Here is an 18,290-nt window from a genome sequence, read left to right as displayed (position 1 = left end):
CTCCCATGGACTTGAACAAAGCTTGGCACATCAAGTTGAGGCAGGACCAAGCTCTTAGTCCTGCATCAAGGCTGGGAGAGGTAATTCACCATGGGGAACAGGTTCCCAAAAGCCACCTAAGCACCACGGACAGGTCCTGATCTCGCTGCTAGGAGCCTTACAAACAGACCAAGCTACACAACTGTCACACACATGCAGAGGGCCTAGGTCACCGCCATGCAGGCTCCCTAACTGTTGGTTCAGAATCCGTGAGCTCCCATGGAGCTCAGATTAGCTGTCTCTGTGGGTTCTCCCATCATGACCTTGATCCCCCTACACAAGCCAGGTTTTTTCAAACTGTTTTATGCTGCTTATTGGCATACCCATCAGCACCAGCCTCATTCAGAAGCTGGTATCTCTATGAGAATAGGAGTGTTTTTAACCCTGATTCAATGTCTGGATGGGACAAGTCAGTGCATTCCTCAGCCATGTTCAATGAAACCCAGGCCTTAACCTCCATACTCTAGTTACACTAGGCAAAAGGAATTTGCAAAATCAGTAACAGCAGCAACACTAGGGGGAGCAGGCTCAAGTTCCACACCTCAGGTTCAAAACAAGCCATCAATAAACTACATTGTTCAGCCCCAACTGACTCTGCTTAACACCAAACAAGAATATTACAGAGCAGAAGTTCCAATAGAGAAATACAAATCTCATTCTTGCCTTATTGATTCACTGACGGCTTTTCCTAAAACTGGTAATGACATAATACGTTGGAGGTTACTATCTAAGGTACTACCCTACAATGTGCTGGACAATTTCGTTAAAATATTTAAGACAATTGTTTTCTTGTTGTAATCCCAGCACGTGGGAGAGGGAATACAGAAATATCAGACATTCAAAGTCATCCTCTGTTACATCGAGAATGTGATGGCAGCTTAGATATAAGAGCCTGTGTCTCAAAAATTAAAGAGTCTAAGGATATAGCTTAGGAAGTAAAGTCCTCGCCATGCAAGCATGAGGGCCCAAGTTCAGATCTGAGGTGGGCATGTAATATAATTCAGATCATGGCTCACAAGAGTTTTCTGGACATTTCTGGAAGGGAAAGAAAATGGGTTTCTAAGAGTACAGAGAAAACAGCCAGGGCTCTTTTGCCTTCCTCTGGTTAGTTCAATATAAGAACATGCCATTTGGAATGGCTACAGCCATTTCTGCTATCCAAAGAAAGCCAAGCTGATTCCAATACCAACACAAGAAAGAAGCATATAGCAAGTATAACAGACAGACTAGCAGGGATAAACGTCTGCAGTAGCCACATCAAACCAGGTTGGGCTACAATTATTAAAGTCTCTACTGTACAGATTCTCTCTACAAATAGATTAGGAATATCTAGGATTTTATTTCATGTTTTTCTTCATTTTGAGTATTTTCTACGATTCATATTATTTTATTACCAGTAAGGACAATAAATAGTATTTTAGGTAGATTGTTTAAATGTCCCAAGTTGAATATATTTTTCTTATTTATATTTAAGTTCCCTGTAAAATTGAAAAATAAGTCTGCTTTGCAAAATCTTAACATTTGAAGTAATAACAATAATGGCACACATATGTCTATGACTTGATTGTTTTAAAAACACTTGCCCATTCAGTAACCTGAGCAAATCTATGAAATAGGTAAGAAAGGATAACTGAAATCCCACTTTAAGTTCATAAAATGAATTCCCTTTACCCTTTTCACAGATACACAGTGTTTCTTAACCTCCCTGGTACACATTTTTAATCCCAGCACTCGGGAGGCAGAGGCAAGCAGATCTCTGTGAGTTCAAGGCCAGCCTGCTCTACAGAGTGAGATACAGGACAGGCACCAAAACAACATAAAGAAACCCTGTCTCAAAAAACTTCCCTGGCAATGGAGTGATGCTAAGGGTGAGCTCGCCTAAGGGGTACATCCAAATGTTCAGTCTCTTGTTCTGGGTCTAACCCCTATTGCTGTCCCAACAACAGTGGTCTATCATCTTTTATCTGTCTGTGGGCTGATGCAGGAAATCTAGAAGGAAACTTTAATACCCTAGAAATCAGTAAAGAAGAAAGGTGGAAAAAGCTTCAATCTCTGATAAACTATGTAGAATCATGTGCTAACCATCTGAATTTTAAGGTTGAAGGTAAATAAGTTTTTTCCTTTACCAAGCTCTGTTAGTCAGAACCAGACTTCTCCAAAAAAATAGGAAGCCATCAAGCTATAGAAAGAGCTGCAGTTAACTTGTGGTAGCATGAGTCTGCCAGAGGTCAAGATAGTGCTGGTGATTGTTTTCTACTTCTTTTTGTTTCTTTTTGAGATGAGAGCTTACCATATAGCTGCAGCTGGCCTGGAACCAACAGAGAGTCACCTGTCTCTGCCTCACAAGTGCTGGAAATAAAGGTGTGCACCAACACAACTCTGTTAAGCATTTATATTGTCTGGGTGAGTCTTATCTGGGGAAGGTACTCTGCTTTACCAAATGTGCCTAATTTCAATGTTGATCTTTTCAACATTCACTGAATGAAGCACCTAGAACAATATTGAACCATGTATATCTGGGATCCATGGCCCAGCCAAGTTAACATGAAAATTATGTGTTAACATAATTATGTGTCACATAAACCAAGCTGTACTTGAATGCAAGTGTGAGCTGTAATCAGGTTGCTGGTGATCATCCAGGGGATTGCTGTGCCTAAATGAAGAACTGAAGACCAAAGACCAGGCTGATAAATAGGAGAAAGGAAAAGCTGTATTTATCTCTTCAGGGTAGGAGAAGCCTGAGGCTGGAAGTGCAACAAATGAATGCTGGCTTGGATATTTTACAGGGTCCCTGGGTCCTCCTCTCTCCCCATTGGACCTGTTTAGATGCCCGTCCCCATGCCTTCCAACTATTTTGCCCTGAAGAATCTTCTGGGAATGAGAAGTCACCATCTCAGGAGCCTGCCTTCACATTCACTGGCCCCCTATGCATATTGGCCCCTTAATAAAAAGGACTCCGGGTTCCAAGTTCTTCTAATGTTCTTCGTTCAATATCCATTAACACAACTGTGTTTAGTCAAGAGTGTGACCTGTCCACTCACCATGGAAAAGAGCAGACACTTGCCCATCACATCACTGTGGATGGCCTGTATTCTACACTTAGCTCCTGTTTTGCAGGACTTTTCCTTGACTTTATTCAGGAAAACTCTACCTTTTCAGTTCATATTTCTTCAAAATAGGGTATTCAGATAACTGTCTCTCTATTCTCTCTCTCTCTCTCTCTCTCTCTCTCTCTCTCTCTCTCTCTCTCTCTCTCTCTCCTATTTTTTGAGCCTTAGTTAAAAAGTATACCCTTTCCTTACTTGACCACCGTTGAGAACTCACGGCCCTATCTTTCATAATGTGTTTAAGCTTTGGGAGGGAAGGCTTCTGTGATCCTTCTCCACTCTGTCATCAAAATCCTCAGAATCCAGCTAACCACATTCAAAAAGAAACTCTTCTGTGAAAGTACATTCAAAGAAAGGTTGCCTTGTATAGCAAAGTAGACTCAGTATAATTTCAAGTGACAGCTTCAACAGAAGATAATCAAATTTGGAGCTAAGAGCCATATACAAAACTTTCCAAAGCCATAGCACAAATTCTGAAGTTTTCTGTCATTTAAAATGTTTTTTATTTCAATATGTGCACTTGACTGTTATTTTAATCTTCTTTTCTCTAACATTTAGTGATGCAAATGCTTTTTGTAAAGTGAGATGCAACTTGATCCAAATTGTTTATCATACAGGATTTAAGCAAATTCCAAGGAGCCATGTATTTTCAGCTGGCCATTCATTTTATCAAAATGAAAATGAAAATAATGTTATTTTCAGAGAAGGAAGTCACTGTTGTGAATTCACCTGTCTGTACCTATCACTCCACAATCTTATATTCATTCTTCACCTTTAACAGCAGAAAGATGGCTCTGACCTCTTCTCAAGGTCAATGCAAGCCTTTAGATTATATGAATTCTGTGCTGAAAATTACATGTTAAAATATCTACACAAAAGCTATGTTATTTTCTTCGTACAACTGTCATTTTTAATGCTACCTTGGTTTTTATATTTAAGATGTATACCGATGTTTACTTTTTTCTAGAATCGTTTAAAAACTGTTACAAGCCACTCTCAACTTTCAATAGCAATAGAGTTAGATTTCATACAAGGTTAAACAAAACTGACAGTGAATGTTACATTTTATACATGTGGTTAAGACTCTCAGTTTTATTCCTCCATAACCCAGCGGTCCTAGGACACTGTAGTGTATTGTTTGTTTGTTTTTAAATATAATATTTTATTCATTCTTTGAGGATTTCATACATGCATACAATGTATTTTGAACATATGCCCCCAGACTCCTCCCCTAATGCCTTTCAGTTCAATTCTCATCACCCACCCACTCTGCCAAATTTATGTCCTCTTTTTTATTTATATGTTTTTATTATCTACCAAATCTAATTTGTGCTAACAAAATACTTCTGGGTATCCCAAATAATCTTTAGGTGTGGATCCATCAACAGGGACCACATGCCTTAAAAAAAAAAAAACTGATTCTCACTTCCCCAGAGGCCATCAACTGTCAACAGCTCCTCAGCCAGCAGGAGAATGGTGATTGTATTGATCTTGTGCACATCTTGTGCAGGCAACCACAACTGCTGTGAGTTTATGAATGCAGCTGTCTTGTCATGTCCAGAAGATGGTATTTCACTCTGGGCCTCCCTGACCTGTGGTTCTTAAAATCATTCCACCCCTGTTAGATGCATCTAGTTTTTAAATTACTTGTTATGTTTATATGTAGCTAGAGTTTTCCTGCCTTGCACACAGTCAGGACAAATCTTTGTCACCCGCCAGTCCCACAGCAGCTCAGACCCAACCAAGTAAACACAGAGACTTATATTGCTTACAAACTGTGTGGCCATGGCAGGCTTTTTGCTAACTGTTATTATATCTTAAAGTAACCCATTTCTACAAATCTATACCTTGCCATGTGGCTTGTGGTTTACCGGCATCTTTACATGATGCTTGTCCTGGCGGTGGCTGGCAGTGAGTCCTTCTGCCTTCCTGTTCTTTTATTTCTCCTCTCTGTTAGTCCTGCCTATACTTCCTGCCTAGCCATGGCCAATCAGGTTTTATTTATTGACTAATCAGAGCAACTTGACATACAGACCATCCCCCAGCACAGCCAAGTGCAGACCATCTCAGACACCTGCACTCAGGCCTGTGGTCCTAATCATCCTCTGTGTGGACCTACTGGGTAAAGCCATGAGGAACCCGAGAATAGGCTCCCACAGTACATACAGAACATCCCACAGCATTTATATGTTACAGTTTTACAGCTCTTAACATCTTAATAAATTTCCTTAAAAATCATCGCTGTTAAATTTATTAAATAATACTTTATCATATAAATTAATATAAGTAAACTTTATAATGTTTTGTTCCCCAATTCTGGATGTATGACAGGAAGCTCGACTGAAGTTCAAAAGCACTTTGCCTTGGACACAGAGATTCCTTTTTACACAAATTCAGTTTCTCTGATATACTTTAGGTTAATTTTGGTAAAAGACTGAAGAAGCAGTTGTTATCATTTGAAAATCACTCAACCTGTTACTTTTCTCTTCATCCTTTCCTCTCTCACCCTCCCTATCTCAACTGTTTCTTTGAGTCTATCCTCAGCATCTTCTCTCTCTCTCTCTCTCTCTCTCTCTCTCTCTCTCTCTCTCTCTCTCAAAAAAAAAAATCTGTTTTTAAACTTGACCTCCACCCCCTAATCCTCCAACACTGACTTCTCATGTTTGGGGAAATCCAGGATCCACTCCAGTCGAATTTTATTTTATTGTTTTTATTTTCTCCCTTGACAGTCTTCAACTGCTGGTATTTTCTTGCGCCTCTTAATAATACATTACTTTTATGATTTTTTATCCTGTTGTGACCGTAATCTTTAAATCACTCCTTGGCCAATTCACCTAGACATCGCTATAACTTTCCTAAACATTACTACTGTGGTTTTTCCTCCATTGGATTCTAAACTGCTCTGAATCACTATTGCATTCTAGTGAAGCCAGCCATTTCAAAGTTTACAAGTTTCTGCTCTGTCTTATTTTACTTTCATTTTCTTTCTGATTTAAACACATAAAGATTGGGATGACGATGTTGAGATGTCCCTGAGTCATTCTGCAGTCAGTCCCCACACACTGCACACATTTCTCAGGCTGAGGTTTCTCCTTATTGGCTATCACATGCAGTGAAGGAGAAACAACCCTACATCAGAGAGACAAGCATACAGCTGCCTTATCTAGTCTGCTTCATAACAGGCAGTCCACTCAAAAGACTTTGGTTCTGCTCACCATGGCTGGACCTTTGGAGACTCATGCTATTTTCTATAATGCAGTATTTTTATTTCAGCACATTATGTACTTGCGTGATATATTTTTTAAAGATGCAGACACAGTTTTGTTTTCCAATGCAATTTTATACTATCAGAGTGAAAGAAAATTATTTCCTCTGTCAGGTGCAAAGCCACATGTTTGTCATTTTGCATAATATATATTCTATAGATTAATAAAGTTGAAGAGGTTTCCAATCTATATCAAAAATATAAAATTGTGAAATAGCTTTCTCCAGGTTTCCACTAGGAAAAGAAATACCTGTTGTCTCTACATTTCTGAAAATAACCTTTTCTCATTTTTGAAAACAATGTTTGTTTCTAATTGAAATAGAATATCATTTTGCCTCTTCACTTCCCTTCCTCCAGCCTCTCCCAGCTTCCCTCCCCAAACTCCTCCCATGCTCCACTTCAAGGCTGGAAAGCCTCTTTGTCTTTGATTATTATTGTGACATACATGTATGTATGTGTGTATATACATGCATACATACATATGTATGAGGCAATGAATAAATAAAATAACACAAAGTGGAAAGGGTAGATTTGGGAGGAGTAGGGGACAAATGTGATCAAAAATGTTGTATAAAATTCTCAAAAAATATTTCAGTATTTAAAAACAAACAAAAACTGCTAGCAAGAACCATGAGGTCTTCCAAACAGCTGAAAAGTATGTGGCTGGTATATCCTAGCTTTCTATCTACTTTCTCATGTAAGAAACATTGAAATGATGTAGTGTTCAGAAGGACACAGATATACTGTGCAACCAAAGTTACAATGCATCTTGGCTAGACTTTTTATTGCCGTGAAAAGACACCATGATCATGGCAATTCTTTTTTTTTTTTTTTTTTTTTTTGATTTTTCGAGACAGGGTTTCTCTGTGTAGCTTTGCGCCTTTCCTGGGACTCACTTGGTGGTCCAGGCTGGCCTCGAACTCACAGAGATCCACCTTGCTCTGCCTCCCGAGTGCTGGGATTAAAGGCGTGCGCCACCACCGCCCGGCGGCAATTCTTATAAAGGAAAACATTTAATTGGGTCTAGCTTGAATTTCCAGAGGTTTAGTCCATTATTATCATACAGGAAGCATGGCAGCATTCAGGCAGACAAAACACTGGAGAAGGAGCTAAGAGTTCTACATCTTGATCCACAGGCAGCAGAAAGAGATTGTGAGCCACATTTGGCATAACTTGAGAATATGAGACCTCAAAGCCAGCCTCCACAGTTACACATTTTCTCCAACAAAGTCATACCTACTCCAACAAGGCCATACCTCCTAATAGTGCCACTTCCTATGAGCCTATGGGAGTTATATTCTTTCTTTTTTTTTAAAGATTTATTTATTTATTATGTATACAGTGTTCTGCCTGCATGTATTCCTGCAGGCCCAAAGAGGGAACCAGATCACATTACAGATGGTTTTCAGCCACCATGTAGTTGCTGGGAATTGAACTCAGGACCTTTGGAAGAACAGCCAGTGTTCTTAACCTCTGAGCCATCTCTCCAGCCTGAGTTATATTCTTTCAAACCACCACATTCCACTCTCTGGCCCCCAATTAAGAGTTGAGGGGTATTAATTTATAACATGAGACATTAGATAAACTCCAAATATATTTGTTGTGTTTGGCCATATATAAATTACCAATGCCCTGATGTTTCTGTGGCACATGAGAGTTGCATGCTTGTCAAGAGAGACATGTTAACAAGATCTAAAATGAGACTTTAATAAAATAATACATAATAATTTAATAAAACCTCTCTAAATCATCTGGATATTTTACATTTAAAAAATAACCAATTCCATTATTCAGCTATAATGAAAAATGAAATCATATGGTTGTGATGTTGATACATGAAACTAGACAAGATTGAATTGAGTGAGGTAACCTAGATCCAGAGAGCCAAACACCACACATTGCCTCTTAATTGTGGATCCTAGTTCCAAATCTTTTGACGTTAGTGTATCACCTAGACAAAGAGTAGATACCAGAAAAGTAAAGTGGGACCGTGTAGGAAATTGGTTGAAGGGGCTGTAAAGAGGGAACAGTAGAATATAGGTGCTAGGAAGGGAAATGGGAAAAATGAGGCGGTCCTTTCCTGAAAGGTTCAAGAGAGGGCAAAACAAATGACAAGTAGGGAAGGAAGATAAATAGCACTAAGTTCAGCTTTAAAAGCCATAGACAAACATATCATTCTGTGCTTTCTTAAAATCACACATATACAGTATCATTCCCAACTTTATAGCAGAACACCTTCTGTGGTCTACCTTTTCTCTCTGATATCATACTCAAAGATCACAAAGATCTCCTCCAATGTTGCTACCTCAATTTGTCTCTTTTGTGGAATATTTGTTTAACTAGGCAAATATGCGTTACATTTGTTTAGGCTGTTTAACTATATAAGGATGTGTTGCATTTGCTTTAATTACATAAAACTAATCTGAGCTCAGAGAGGCATGTTTAGCAACTAGTTAACAGGAAGTAGCAGGGAGAAGCATAGTGTGGGTTTTTCAGTTGGGGTGGTATGGAAAAAGAGAGGCTTCCAAAAATGCCAGTAAAGAAAGTTAGCCAGTTGCTATTCTAACACTGTAAGCTCACAGATGTTCACCTTAGCCTTTGAATCTCAAGTTTTTTTGGAAGGTGGAAATTTAGTTAAAGCCACCTTTAATGGAAGCAACAGAGCCATTGTCTGGGGGAATAGAATTCCCATCAGGTTATGGCCTGAGCAGCTGGGTGCTAGCAGTTTAAAGCTCCAGCAGCCACTGTGAAGACAAAAGTCCCAGTATCCCAACTACCAATACCAGCAGGCATTTCTTGTGAACATGGCAGCTGAGCAGTTCTGGAAAACAAGTAAGCTACTAGAAGACCTTCATGCTCCCTCCTCTCCTCTAAACAAAATCCCCCAGATTTCATCCACACCTCCTGTAGATCCTAAAGACCGTCCACTGCAAACCTGCCTTCCCCTACCCCCCAACTTAGTGCTTTACCCCAGACCCCAACTTCAGCAGGCACTCCCTGTTAACTCAAAGGCCACTGCTACCAGGGAAGCAGGAAGGCTATCTGTAGAACCTTCTGTTCTTCTAGAGCCAACCCTCAAGTCTCATCCCCAGATGTACAGCAGACACTATGGCATAACCTCTCTTCATTGGCTCTCCCTATTCCAAGGAGACAAAATAAACAGATCCTGGATGAACACTCTGGTCTCCTGCCTCTTGTGAAACCAAACAGACTCCTAGCCTGTCACCGTTCCTAAGTGTCAGCTCCCAATATCCAGGTACATATTTTACCTAGAAACACCAGTGTCAACAACTATCAGGTCCAAAGAAAGTTTCTACCAGGCAACCCACAGCCATCACATTTTCCAAAAACCTACAGGGGAAACAGAAATCAAGGAACAGAACATCAACCCAACAAAGACAAATGCAGAAATCAGCACCTAGACGTATAATCATCCCAATACCAGATGCCTAGATGCCAGTGTAAAAACACAATCAGTAACAGGCAATATGTCTCCACAAGAGCCCAACTATCCTACCATGGCAGGCTGTAAATATTCCAACATAGCTAAAGCAAAATTAAAAGAGCTTAAAAACTCCTTTTATGAAGATGATAATTGTCATTGAAGAGAAAATTATAAAATCTCCTAAAGAAACCCTGAAAAATCACCAAAAATAAAAAATAAAAAGTGCAAGGAAATGAGTAAAACTGTTTAAGACTTGAAAATGGAAACGGGATCACTAAAGAAAAAAATACCCTAACTGAGGAAATTCAAGAAATGAAATTAAAAATTTAGGAAACTGAATAAAAACAATAGAGGCAAGCTTCAACAATAGAATATGAGAAATGGAAGAGAGAATCTCAGGCATTGAAGATATGATAGGAGAAATGGATACATTGGTCAGAGAAAATGTTCAATCTAAAAAACTCCTGCCAAAAATATCCAGGAAATCTGGAACACTATGAAAAGACAATACCTAAGAATAGTTAGGAATAGAGAAAGAGAAAATCCCAGTTCAAAGGCCCAGAAAATATTTTCAATAAAATCATAGGAGAAATTTTTCCTAAACTAAAAAAGGGGATGCCTATAAAGGTACAAGAAGTAGGCAGAACTCCAAATAGACTGAACCAGAAAAGAAAGTCGCCACACCACATAATAATCAAAACACTAAGAGCACAGAACAAGGAAAGACTATTAAAAGGTGCCAGAGAAAATAACCAAGTAACACATAAAGCCTGACCTAGTAGAATAGCATCTGACTTCTCAATGAAGAGTCTAAAAATCAGAAGATACTGGGCAGATGTGCTGCAGACTCAAAGAGACTACAAATGCCAGCCCAGACTACTATACCCAGCAAAACTTTCATTCACTATAGATGTATGAAATAAGATATTTCATGATAAAGTCAAATTCAAACAATATCGTTCTGCAAATGCAGCCCTACAGAAGGTGCTAGAAGGAAAATTCCAACCTAAGTAGATTAGCTACACCCACAAAACCACAGGAAATAAATAATCTCAGACAAGCAAAATCAAAAGAAGGGAAGCATGCATGCACATACATACACATAATTACACACACACCAACAAAAACGACAAAATAAAAGCAACCAACAATCCCTGGTCATCAACATATCTTAATATCAGTGGTCTAAATTCACCAATAAAAAGGCACAGATTAACAGAATGGATGCAATCAAAGACTTTCTAGAATTGAATAAAAATGAAGACACAACATAGTCAAACTTAAGGAACACAGTGAGGGCTGTTCAAAAAGACAAGTTCATAGCACTAATTGCCTACAGAAAAGAATCGGAGCTATCTCATACTAGCAAATTAACAATAGATGGAAAAGTTCTTAGAACAAGAAGTAATTACACCCAGGAGGAGTAAATGGCAAGAAATACTCACACTCAGAGCTGAAATAAATAAAATAGAAATAAAAACAGCAAAAAGTAATACAAAGAATCAATGAAACAAAGTGTTAGTTCTTTGAGAAAAGTCAATAATATTGACAAACACTTAACTAAAGGGCAGAGAGAGAAGATCCAAATTCACAAAATCAGAAATGAAAAGGTGGACATAACAAGAGACACCAAGGAAATCCAGAGAATCATAAGAATATCATCTGAAACCTGTACTCCACCAAATTGAAAAATCTAAAAGAAATGCATTGTTTTCTTCCATAGGTCCTACTTACCTATAGTCACACTTTCCTTAAACAGCTGGCCCACAAATAATGACATTGAAACTTATTATTAATTATGAAAGTTTGGTCTTTAACTTAAGCTTGTCCCCAACTAACTCTTATAACTTAAATTAATTTGCTTTTACTAATCTACACTCTGCCACATGGTTTTTTTTTACCTCTCCACCATTCTGTACGTCTGACTTAGTCTGTGTCTCATTGGCATCTCTTCATGCCTATATTCATCTCCTCTTCCTCTCTTCTCATGGCAATCCTGCCTATCCTCTGCTCCCTAGCTGTTGGCAATTCAGCCCTTTATTAAACCAATCAGAAGGTGCTTTGCACTTACCAAAGTTAAATCAAGATCGAATGTGCAAATTAAACAGACCTATTACTTCTAATGAAATAGAAGCAGTCATTAAAATCCCCCCCCCCCGCAAAAAACAAGGTCTTGAGCACAGAATTCTACCAGATTTCCAAATAAGAGTTAATGCCAATACTTCTCAAATTATTCCACAAAATAGAAACAGAAGGAACATTGCCCAATTCAGTTAATGAGGCTGCAGTTACCCCTGATACTCAAACCACATAAACACCCAACAAAAAAAGAAGAAAAGACCAGTTTAATTTATGAATTTTCATGCAAAAACACCCAATAAAATACTTGCAAACAAAATCTAAAAACACATTGAAAAGATCATCTATCATTATCAAGTAGACTTCATCTTAGAAATGCAGGGATAGTTATGGTTCAACATATGTAAAATTGATAAATGCAATCCACAATCTCAACAAACTGAAAGACAAAAACCACATGATCACCTCATTTTCATTAGATACAGAAAAGGCTTTTGACAAAATCTACCACCTCTTCATGATAAAAGTCTGAAGAGATTCAGGATACAAAGGAACATACCTCAATATAATAGCCACAGTTTACTGCAAGCCCATATCCAAGTCAACCTAAGTGAAAAGAAACTCAAAGCAATTCCACTAAAATCAGGAACAAGACAAGGTTATCCACTTATTATCTACATACTCATTCAATATAGTACTTAAAAATCTTGGCTAGGGCAATAAGGCAACTAAAGGAGATCAAAGGGATATAAATTGGAAAGGAAGAAGTCAAAGTATCTTTATTTACAGATGATAGGATACTATACACAAGTAACCCAAAAAAATTCTAACAGGAAACTCCTACAGTAAAGAAACACTTTTAGCAACGTAGCTGGATACAAAATTAGCACAACCCATGTGGTGGTGGCCCACACCTTTAATCCCAGCACTTGGGAGGCAGAGGCAGGTGGATCTTTGTGAGTTCAAGGCCAGCCTGCTCTACAGAGCGAGATCTAGGAAAGCTGCAAAGCTACACAGAGAAACCCTGTCTGAAAAACAAAACAAAACAAAAAAATTAACACAAAACTAAGTAGCCCTCATATATACAAATGACAAATGATCTGAGAAAGAAATCAGAGAAAAAACACACTTCATAATAGCCTCAAATAATACAAACTATCTTGAAGTGACTCTAGCCAAGCAAGTGAAAGACTCATATGATAAAATTTTCAGTACATTGAAGACAAAAATTAAAGAAGACATCAAAAAACAAAAAGGGCTCCCATTCTCATGGGTCTGTAGAACTAATACAGTAAAAATGGCATTCTACCAAAAACAGCCTATAGGTTAATTCAGTCTCCATCAAATTCTAGTACAATTGTTCACAGATCTGGAAAGGACAATTTTCAACTTCCTAACGAAAAAAAAAAATAACAAAAAAGAAAGCAGGATAGGTAAAACAATCCTGGACAATCAAAGAACTGCTGGAGATGGCACCATCCCCAATTTAAAGTTGCACTACAGAAGTGTAGTGATTACAAACAAAAAAAGTACCACAATAGCACAAAAACAGACATTTTTATCAATGGAATCAAATTGAAGACTTATACATAACTCCACACAGATATAGACACCTGACTTTTGCTAAAGAGTCCAGAAATACATACTTGAAAAAAGATGGCATCTTCAAAAAAAATGGTGTTTGTCAAACTGGATGTAGAAGAATATAAACAGATCTATACTTTACCCTGCACAAAACTCAACTCAAATGAATCAAAGACCTCAGCATAAAATGAGATACACTAAACCTGAGAGAAGAGAAAGTAGGAAATAGCCTTGAACTTACTGGCACAGGAAAAGAATTTCTGAACAGAACATCATTAGCATAGGCACTAGGATCAACAATTAATAAATGGGACCTCATGAAACTGAACAGCTTCTGTGTGGTAAAAGACACTGTTACTCAGACAAAGCAACAACCTAAAGATTGAGAAAAGATTTTTACCAACTCCACATCTGATAGAGGGTTAATATCCACAATATATAAAGAACTAAAGAAACTAGATATCAAGAAAACATATAACCCAATTTTAAAATGGGGTACAGATGTAAACAGAGAATTCTCAATAAAGGAATCTCAAATGGCTGAGAAATACTTAAAGAAATGTTCAATATCTTTAGCTATCAAGGAAATGTTAATCAAAACTACGTTGAGATTTTATCTTACACTTGTTAGAATGGCTAAGATCAATAACACAAGTGACAGCTCATGCTGATGAGGATGGTAAGCAAGGAGAACACTCCCCTATTGCTTGTGGGAGTACACACTTGTATGGCCACTATGGAAATCAAGATGACAGTTCCTCAGAAAATAGGGAATTGATCTACCTCAAGACCCAGTTCTACCATTCTTGTGCATAAACCCAAAGAATGCTCCATTTTACCACCATGACACTTATTCATCTATGTTCAATGCAACTTTATTTACAATAGCCAGAATTTGGAAACAACCTAGATGTCCCTGAACAGAAAAATGGATCAAAAAATGTGATGTATTTATATAATGTAGTATTATTCAGACATTAAAAATGAAATCATGAAATTTACAAATAAATGGAACTAGGAAAAAAAACATTCCGAGTAAGGTATCCCAGACACAGAAATACACTGTCAGTGCCTTCTTCAGTCATCATCAGAGAAGTTTCCTCTTGCGGCAGATGAGAAAAAGAATATAGAGACCCACAGCAAGACAATAAGTAGAGAGTAAGAGATCTTGGAACACTCAGCCCTAAATGGAATGTCTCCATCAAAAACCTTCCTTCAGAGTTTAGTAAATACCACAGAAGAGGTAATGGTAAGATCTTAAGAGCCAAGGGGGATGAAGGATACAAAAAAACAAGACAAAACAAAACCCAAAGCTGTCTATGTTGACATGTGGAAAACTCAATGAATTCACAGAGACCTAAACAGCATGCATAGGGCCTGCACAGGTATGTAGCAGGTCCTCTGAATATATAGTATGGCTTCCTGTTAGTCTTTTTACAGGATTCCTGTGTGTGCAAACAAGTGAGTCTCTGATTCTTGTGCCTTCTCTTGGGTTCTTTTCCTTCTGTTAGCTTGTCATGTCCAACTTCAATATGATAGCTTTTGTTTTATTTTGTTATATATTTAAAAAAATGAATGAATGAATGGAAACCTAGCCATTAGAGTGAAGGTTAACAACTCAACTGTCACTTATACCTGTTAGAGTGTGAAAATCAGTTTTCTCCAATAGATTGACACTTGGTATATCAACCATTCCAAGACGGGCCTCGTGGTCAGGCATCGCTGGCCAACATATAATGGATTCACATTTTTTTTCTGCATTCTTTTATTTTAATACAGTTTGGTGTTATGAGAGGCCATCAGAGTCTGTTAAAGAATCTCAAGAATTTATTAAGGTATAAAATGGGGATAATATACTCACTGTTACAGAATAAGGAAGACACTACTGATCCTGCTGGTCCAGCTGCTGCTGTCCTGTCCTCCTGCCCCTGAGGGGATGGGCACCAAATTAAGCTGTTCCATTATGCCTGACCTGATCCTTGACACCCAAGAGAGCTAGCTACCAAACAACTTCACCCCCAGTTTTAACCAGTCAATTAGCCAGAGAAAACCATGCCCTTTGGGCCAGACATCTCAAAAGTCATTGGCTGGATGGATTAAACTAACACAACAGTTTGGTGTTTTGTTTTGTTTTGGAGTGGCATTTTATTTTGTTCTCTTGGTTTTGTTAAGTTTTGTTGTGGTGGTGGGTTTTTGTTTGTCTTTTGAGAAACACCTTAAATTTAAAGTTGAGTGGGGAGAGGGAAAGAATCTGGAAGGACTTGACAGATGGGGAGAATATGATCAAAATATATTTGAATTAAAATAAATAAATGGCAAAAAAATATTAATTACATACCGTGAGGAGTATTCATACCCACATAAGAATAATTTGTGGTACTTAAGCCTTATCATCTTATTCAAATAACTAGTACAAAATAACGTCTTGTGATACTAATGTTGTCCATAATTTATATTTGCATTGTCTCCAGTTTGGATTTGCATTGGAATCTAGATAGTGAGAAGCCAAATATCCAAATAAAGAAGTAAAATAATGTTAAAATCTGCCATTTTTCCCATGATTGTGCTTTTTAGACTTGTATTACATGTTTAGGGGTTAGATAAACCATGACAGATTGTCAGATGCATAGAGGCATCACCTGGCTGTCTTTGGACTTAGCCACACTGGGAAGCAGAGGCCAATGAAGAAATCTGACTTTATCTGCCATTGTGTTCAACTTTGTGCAATTTCCTCACACACCTTTTCATTATAACTTTGAAAGAATGTATCTAATAAACTGTAGTCATCTTTGCATTAGAAAAATAGTTTAATCAAAATATTCCTCATTTGATTGGTGGAGAAAGTTGCAAGCTGAGAACGGTTACATGTCAGTTTATTTAACTGATAAAATTTTCACTGCATTGAAAAATATAATCCTATGTTTTTAACTATTTGAACTTGTTCTGAAGGCAAACAAAGGTACAAAACACTTTCACATATTCAAAATAAAACTTTTTCTTGAAATTAGTTTTGTAAAGTTTTTTGTTTGCATGAATTTCATGAGAAACCTCTGAACGTTCAAGAACACTTAATTTTGATATTCACAAGGTTGATTTCGGTGTAGAACTTGTGCTTTTAGAAAAGCTCTTTTTTTAAACAATATAGTGATTGTTTGGCTATTAAAGTAATCATTTTAAAGTGTCGTTTACAATAATAAAAGATAGGTTGACATGGGGAAATGCCCTCTAAACTTCTATGAAAAAAAAGATGATATTCCAGAAATTGAAGCTAAGCATATTCTTCTTTCTTCTTAATGTTTTCTCTCCTTTATCCACTTTCCTCTGTATTTCCCCCTTTATCTCATTCTTCCTTCCCTCATCAAGAGCTGTTTTGAGATTCTTTCCCTTTTCTCAGCTCTCTATGCAAGAGTTGCATCTTAGGTGAAGGCTGCTTCCACTTTGCCTAATATTTGTTCCTACTATCACTTTTGCCTGCCTCTGTGGCACCAACCGTACCTATGACAAGGACAAATGGGCTTATGTTTTCAGGCTTCCTCTCTTCTTAAATCTTGAACTTTATTTTAGGACAACTACAAACTCAACATGTCCCAAATAAACTCACTACATCATTAAGCAAACTTCCTTTCTTTATATTCATTTTAGTTCATGCCTGGTCTGAGAATTTAGTTGAGGTTAGAAACTGACCCTTTGATCCTAACTCTTCCCCTAGTATTCCCAGAGATCCAGCTCTGCTACTGCTAACAGTAAATTTCTTTTTCTATTATTGCTTCCTAGTCAGAGGCACATTCAAGAGTAAAACCATCACCAGCTTCCACCTCTGCTTTTGCAATAAGATCTCTGTAACAGGTTAGGGATCATCTTACCTCTGGAAATGTGCACATGAGAGGCTACAATGCCCCAGTGAGAGTTTCTTGGAAACCGGCCAAAAATGCATCTCACTTCTCCTTGTTCCAGAAGGACCTTGTACAAACCTCTGTTACAGTCCCTGTTGAACTGCTTCACAATTATTGTCATATGTATGTTCCCAAATGGACTATTGGCGTAGATGGCCTTGTTCATCTTTTCTTTTCCATCATGCCTATCACATAAGAAATGTTCAATAAACATTTGTTAAAAGAATGGATAAATTGTGATACTCTTTTCTTGGTGCCATGTTGTCTCAGTACCATAAAAGATTCTTTTTCTGGAAAACAATAGTATTCCAAAGGGAGATTTAATAATTCTGTGACTTGGAAATTAATCCTGTTTGCTTAGGAAGCACATTCTGCTTTTCCGCTGGGAACTTCTGTCTTGCTGATATCAGCAAAACTACACGCAGTGTTTTCTGAGTAAAATTAGTCTTGATTAGTATATATTTGCTTTTTATTTGGAAACTATGAAATATCTAGATAAAAATTAAAGACGATACTTGCTTCTGTCTTGTATTTGTCACTGTATTGCTGCCTTTTCATTCTCAATGTGTTGATTGTTGAGGAAGTTGATTTCTTTTGGGTTCTAGTCACCTGAAGTCTCTTTGATACATTTGATGCAGCAATTCTGCACTTAAACAAATTTTACAATCTTAAAATAACTCCTTATAAAATCTGTATCATTTAGATTCTATTTGTTTAAAATATTTATTTTTTCCAGCTGAAATCCATTCTTCTAGAAGACAAGGTACAGTGACCATTGCAGAGATGCTTTCCAAGTTCAACTTGTAGCCAAGATGATGCCACCAAGAGAGGGAGTGTTGTGGGAAGAGTAAATTAAGCTCATCAGCTGTGGAGAAATA

At 37.7% G+C, this 18,290-nt stretch overlaps 1 pseudogene; it reads right to left on the bottom strand.

The window, feature by feature from the left end:
- Positions 1–15,239, bottom strand: part of LOC143271733 (large ribosomal subunit protein eL21 pseudogene) — a 53,309-nt pseudogene extending 38,070 nt beyond the window's left edge.
- Positions 15,240–18,290: the final 3,051 nt, after the last annotated feature.

The sequence above is a fragment of the Peromyscus maniculatus genome, chromosome 2, assembly GCF_049852395.1.
Source record: "Peromyscus maniculatus bairdii isolate BWxNUB_F1_BW_parent chromosome 2, HU_Pman_BW_mat_3.1, whole genome shotgun sequence".
NCBI classification, from domain to species: Eukaryota; Metazoa; Chordata; class Mammalia; order Rodentia; family Cricetidae; genus Peromyscus; species Peromyscus maniculatus.
This window is presented reverse-complemented; position numbering and strand designations above follow the sequence as displayed.